The sequence below is a fragment of the Botryllus schlosseri genome, chromosome 13 (genome assembly GCF_051294905.1).
Source record: "Botryllus schlosseri isolate E-star chromosome 13, Bs_hap1, whole genome shotgun sequence".
In the NCBI taxonomy this organism is placed as follows: domain Eukaryota; kingdom Metazoa; phylum Chordata; class Ascidiacea; order Stolidobranchia; family Styelidae; genus Botryllus; species Botryllus schlosseri.
The window spans coordinates 7,011,386-7,018,263 of record NC_137248.1 but is presented as its reverse complement, the minus strand read 5'-3'; the positions used below and the strand labels follow the sequence as shown (position 1 = coordinate 7,018,263).

The window sequence follows — 6,878 nt, the reverse complement described above, 5'->3', positions numbered from 1 at the left end:
CAGCTGGAAATAAGCTATCTCATATTGGTATGTAATTTATACCACTATTGAATCCAGAAAAGGTATTAACTCATCATCCTGGAGGTAATTCCTTAAAAATGGTAATGGTAGGTCATATCTTTTTTCCGCTTTGGAAATTTCATACAAGTATTCGGCCCAGATGACAGCAGTGATTTTTGTTGTGTCAACTACCTGACGTCATTTCACGGCTGGATGATTTCGGGTCCGTTTTTCGGAATTTCGATTTGTAATTCAAATTACTTGAAAACTATCACGTAATTTTCATTTTCATTATTTTTTTCTTATTCCTAACCACATAATCTACGAAATAAGCAAACGTCTTTTCGAACATGCAGTTGACCTTTAAATGTATGTTAAAATTCAATTGAGATACTCAAGTACTCAGTACTCAAGTAACGGTTAGGCGGGTCTTTCGGGAGTCGAGCCAGAAAGACGGCCATTTTTTAGTCAACCCACCACATACTCGGAATGAATTTACCAATTTTTCCGGATTTTACTCCGGTGTTGTATGTCTGAAAACTTTTAAAAACTGTCATCTTTTCAGATTCCCAAAATATGGTAACCCTAGCGACGGTGGGCTCAAGAACAATGTTTTTTTGGGGCGGGAGGGGGATGAAAAATGACGAATTCCTCCAGCCCGTGAAGAAATCTGTTGCCAACTCTAGCAATCACCAGAGCTCACATTAGAGATGGCCATTGGGAGAAGAGATGTGAAAAAATAGCAGCCCGTTAAAAGGTAACATAAGCAGTTACGTGCTAACCCAAATCGCAGTTAACAGAATAGCACATAGCCTTGACATTCAATAAGTTTATCCCAGCACAGTTCTCTGGTGTGTTTCATCATTCGAGAAATGAGTGTCACTACAGTATAGTATCAACCAGAACAACACGCCTCACACTATAGATAACTAAGGTAAACCGTAGATGCGACACTGCCGAGCGTCACGCTCTGATGACAGTCTACGCCGCTCGAATTGTTTTGCTGAGAGCTTGTGGAAGAGGATGTTAATTTCTGCAATTGAATAGGAATATCTATCCATGAGGTTAGTTTAGCGAGTAGCTACTCCGTGTGGTTACTAACCAAGGTTATTGGGTTGATGCTACATAATCAGTGCTAGAGAGATGGGCAAATGAATACAATTTTGAAGCCATCAAATATGGCTATACGGTACATGAGAATTGTTGTTATACTCTCTCCAGGGATTCGAATATTTGTGGATATCGTTGTAAATTTTCAGACATGGCTGAGGTAGGCGAATTTGATTGGGAATCACTTCTGACTGACGATGTGATCCAAGATCTGTTGTACAATGACATGGAGGACGGTGGAGGAAATGAAGCACCAGCTAGCGAAATTGGGAAAAGCACGAGAGCCTTTCTTTTCGATTCTAGTCTGCCTGCTGACTTCATTCAGCAAGTCAGTAGTGCACTAACACTTTCTGAATTTGGAAAGCAGAAGATTGATGTATTTTGGCGTGAATTTGTATCGAAACCGGAATCAGCAACTGTGATACGGCATTATCCAACTGAAGCAGTTCACGCACAGGACTATTTCAATGAAAAGATATCTAGGATTGAGGCGTAAAAGTTTCTTCCAGACGCAATGAAAATAATGACAATGAAACTAAAGAAGATGAAACTAAAGGTGGTTCAATTCAGCAATTTGAGAGTGAAACTCTTGAGTACATTACTGTGTACACTTTGAACAAGGCACGAGGACCTCCTGGACGTGAGCGCTTTCGTTTCGACATTGTGAAGCTGCTGTGCAACGACCAATCGCGTGGCTCCTTTATTTCATTTATGGAGAGGAAGGCTGGGTGTTTAATGTATCCTACAGAAGAGTATATGTTTTATGTGGAACATGTTTATCTAACGTTCTGTGAAGAAGCCAACCGTCACCCATCTTTCATCAATTTGGAAAATGCCCAAATCGCCATTTTCAGTGGGCAGCACTATGAATCTTTTATTCATAGGGTTTACGACCTGTGTGTAGAGGATGCATCTGAGTCGGATATAAGACAGCTCGTCACTTACGTAACGTCATTGATGATCCGAGTTTTTCACACAGCTTCGCAAAGAGACTGTTTGAATGCCTGCACGATAAAGTGACTACCGGAGCAGTTTCACTCCGCAGTCAGCTATCGCAATAGGTGATGGGAAGGTAGCATCTCTCTCACCAATTTCCATTACAAAGTTCAAGACTTGGTCAATTTCTACATTTTGAGTTGACGACAAGATGATTTTATTGACTTTGTATCACTTTCCTTGCAACATGATACTGTGCCTACTGTTCCTTTCAAAAGATGCCGACTAGATTTTTTTTACATCGTAGCACTTCCTTGCAATATAAGACTGTGCCTACCGTACTACTTCTTTCAATGAGTCCACACATTCCAAGTCGAAATGCAATTAGTTCCAATTAAGGAACAGTAGCTAGCACTATAGATTCTCGGGCCTACTGACGCATGCCACTTCATTGATTTGTCAGTTTCAATTTGCCTGCTTACTATTCTTTCGGTTTTCTGTTCATGCCTCTTGTATAGGCTACATACTCTGGACCAGTGGTTCCCAACCGTTTTGGTCATTTCTCAGACTCGGGTCAGGTCATTTCTCTGACTTGACTCCAATATAGCCGTTTTAACGCGCCATCGCCGGGGTTGTAATGACTCGATTTTCTGATGACACGAGTTGACTTGAACCGAGTCATATGACTCGAGACTCAGACCGACATTTCATTGTAATTTCGAAGACTAGTAAAGTAATCAAATCACGATATTGGGATTTCGTCTATCGGTAATTGGTACTTGAAACTGCTAAAAGTGAGGAAAATCAATGCGAATCATTCGATGTCAACAAACAGTTATTACAAAGTGACTTTAACTCGAAACTGAACAGTCAACACACTTGGACTTGACTCGGTGGTGAATTGAAAATGACTCGACTTGATGCAAAACTGTAAACTGAAAAAGTGAAATTGGCTTGGTTACAACCCTGGCAATCGCCCCTTCGTTATTTACGCCTGCTAAATCGCCTCCCGCCCGCGTTGGGAACCACTGCTTCTAACGAAGTGGGTTGCTGATGAAAAGACCGCTACAAGTTATGACGACACCTTCCTATCTTTCACACTGAAGCGCAAACTTTTACAAGAATGGATAAAATTGGACGGAAGATATATATGTAAAATCGCATTGTATTGCTCAATTGTTCAGATGAGGTACGAATAAAAAAACTAACAAAATATGACTACCGTTTCGAGAACTTCGCTTTGTTTTTCTAGTGGAAGATGGCCGAACGTTTAATCACCTTGCTTTGTGGAAGGTGATTAATGCCATAGGCAGCCTGGCCAATATCGGGATTTTGACAGCGTCTGCCATGTTGCCTCTGAAAAATTAGGATTTTGTTAACATATTATTGCATAGTTGGCTACCAACCAAACCAAATTCCCGAATAATGCTTCCAAAACATTCTGGGTGAATGTGCCAAGGGCCACACGAGGCATCTGCCGCAACAACTGCTCGCACAGCCCTATCAAACAACGCGACGTGAAAATAAGACCCTCCATTGTTGGCAGGGCCATCAGCCTCTTGGGCTCTTTACGAGCTTCAGCGTCTTTCTGTAACAAAAACCTTGAGGTTGGAATCGCAATCAACAGGTATGGTATAGTGTATTTAGTTTACTTTCCAATTTTCGAGTTTGTCCGCAAACTCACGAAGAGCACTTATCCTACTATCTTTCGCCAGGAATTCTTGCCAAGTCAGGTCGATGAATAGTAAACAAACTACGCTTTTCGTTTCTGGAACGGGACCAGTTACAGCCAGGAAGAGCGCAGTGCGTTGGTATAATATAATTGATGGTTGACAGAGCAGTAACTAAATTTGCTGTGAAAAACATATACAAACATATAAATGCCATCATATAAAATGCTATTAAAACATAGACATCATATAAATCAAATGCAGGCATTTGTATGTCATCTCATGTCATGTCATCTTGGATGATCTGTTGCTCAATGAAGACCTCTTAAGACAGCCACATTCATTCAATGATTCCAAAATTCATTTCCTCGTTTTGCTAGCTTTGATTACGTAGCATCAACCCAATAATCTTGGTTAGTAACCACACGGAGTAGCTACTCGCTAAACTAACCTCATGGATAGATATTCCCATTTAAATGCAGTAATTAACATCCTCCTCCACAAGCTCCCAGCAAAACAAATCGAGCGGCGTAGACAGTCATCAGAGCGCGAAATCACGTGACGCCCGTTAGTGTCGCATCTACGGTTCACCTTAGTTATCTATACTCACACTCGTGACAATAGCTTATCCTGCTTATCCTCGACCACCGCCCTATTTTACTGAACATCTTCGGTTGCAAAATTAAATCCATGTTTGTCATGAAAAGCATAAGGTAGGCGCTTCTGTAAATATACTCCATGAATGGATTTTCTGCAAACATTATATTAAGATGAGGCTAGACGACTCCCTATTGCTAGTTTAATAATTAATTGCTAGTTTTAGGCTGAGGTTTGAGATCGGCGAGTTTAGAAGGAAACGAATACATCTCCCCTATTTCGACTAAATAAGCGGTCAATTGTGACGTAGGCTTTACCTCCAATATCTGCTACAAAGTTAAAAATAACAGTTAGGATTTCGAAAGCTGCAGTTCGCAACTTCTACTGCAAAATATCGGTTCACGAACCACTCGAGGGCGCCAACAGCTCGCCCTGTCGTCCGTAGCAAAGTCACTCAACTATGGCTTTGGTCCATAGCAAAACCTGACCACTCAAGTAAAATCATGCTGCTTGGTCATCTTTATTCACTAGAAACCAGGTCAGCCACTGCCTGTTGGATTCGGATAACATAAATAATCTCTTGTATACATGGCGTATAAACATATTTACGCCTGATGCATCATTGCATCTTAGAGTTAGTTGAGTTCGCCTACCGGTATTACATATCCAGACAGTAAGTTTGAATATTAGCTGAGTGACATATATTTCATTTTATAGACTGTATTATCATCTATCTACGTTATAACATGCCACGATATTGCTGTGTACCTGGTTGCAAGAGTCTGATAGGTGGCCATTTATTTCCTACGTCACCAGTGAAGCTGATGAAATGGAGAGTAGCAGTTAAGAGATCTGACCCTAAAACGAAACAGCTTTGGACGCCTGATTTGAGCAGAGAGATTGTTTGCTATGGTCATTTTCTTCCAAGTGATTATGAGCCGAACATGAAAATTAAAAGACTTAAAAAGGAGGCGGTGCCAAGTGTCTTTGAACATGATAAAAAAATGAAGAGATCTGGCTCTAAAACGAAACAGCTTTGGACGCCTGATTTGAGCAAAGAGATTGTTTGCTATGGTCATTTTCTTCCAAGTGATTATGGGCCGAACACGAAACTTAAAAAGGAGGCGGTGCCAAGTGTCTTTGAACATGATAAAAAAACACCACTAAAAACTGCCAGGAAGACAAACAATTCAAACCCATTTAAACCAGAGCCTACTGAAATAATTCATTCCGGAACACATAGTGACCACAAATTGCAAACAGACTCGGCACACGTGGCCATTCAGTGCCAACTGGGTGCTTCAATGCCAACTTTCAGTTTGCAAAATATCAAGGATGACCAGACAGCAGTGCATTACTTTACTGGATTTGATGACATCGAACAGTTTCTGCATTTTAAGGACATTGTAATGTACGATGTGCATCGATTGGAGTACACTTGTACGTTGCTCTCAAATGAAGAGCAAGTTTTTATGGCACTGATCAAGTTACGACAAGCTCTTGATAATCAACTGCTTGGCTACATGTTTCATGTCACAGAATCGACAGTTTCCCGCATCATTAATGCTTGGATCAAGCATATGTACAGTGTATTGTCAAAGTTACCAATTTGGCCTTCAAAACAAGTAATATTGGATACCATGCCAGATGATTTTAAAAAACTCTTTCCATCAACGAGAGTAATTATTGACTGTACAGAAATTCCAATTGATAAACCATCTGACATCCATGCACAGTCTGTTACATACTCACCTTACAAGAATAGAAATACCATGAAAGTATTAATAGGTATTACACCCAAGGGTGCCGTCTCCTTCATAAGTGACTGTTATGGTGGATCCGTTAGCGACCGCCTCATTATTGAGCAATCTGATTTGCTGGCCGACGCCGGAACAATGTTTGAAAAAGGCGACAGTATGATGGCTGATGAAGGATTCCTAGTGCAAGATTTGTTTACACCCTTCGATGTAAAAATCAACACCCCTACTTTGATGAAAGGTACGACTCAGCTCTCTCAGGAACAGTGGCTAGACGATTGCGCGATCTCCTCAAAACTTGTGCACGTTGAAAAGGTTATTGATTATGCTAAGACATTCAAAATCATTCATAATGTCTTGCCTTACAATCTCTTGCATTTGGGAAATGAAATAGTCTTTATCTGCTTCATGATAGTAAATTTTAGGAAAGGCATAGTCGGATATACATGACAGCATTTGATGCTTCTATTAATGTGCATTTGATTAAGCAGAGTTGACCGGTCAGTGGTGATGATTGTTTTTACTCTCAGTGACGCATGGATTTTCTTGCTTCCACTTTAGTATTAGGTCCCGCAATATCAAACCTGAATATCACTCGACTGCGTGTGATGACTGTACTGAGAACGTATTACTACCTAGACCAGTGGTTCTCAACCTAGGAAGGCGGTGAAAGCGTCTGAAGGGGGTGCAAAGAAGCGGTAAACTGAAAACTTTTGAGCGGGATTTACATGTTTCTCTACATACGGACCGATTTTCATATTTTTGACATCAACAGTCATAACCTTCCATGCCATCAAACAATCCGTTG

General features: G+C 40.7%; 1 long non-coding RNA gene across 1 annotated transcript; it reads right to left on the bottom strand.

The window, feature by feature from the left end:
* Nucleotides 1-3,193: 3,193 nt before the first annotated feature.
* On the bottom strand, nt 3,194-4,322 carry LOC145454358 (uncharacterized). Its single transcript, XR_013920104.1, has 2 exons — nt 3,699-4,322; nt 3,194-3,634 (listed from the first exon to the last, which is right to left on the bottom strand). It is a non-coding gene; the product is annotated as an uncharacterized LOC145454358 (long non-coding RNA).
* Between the last annotated feature and the right edge of the window lie 2,556 nt (nt 4,323-6,878).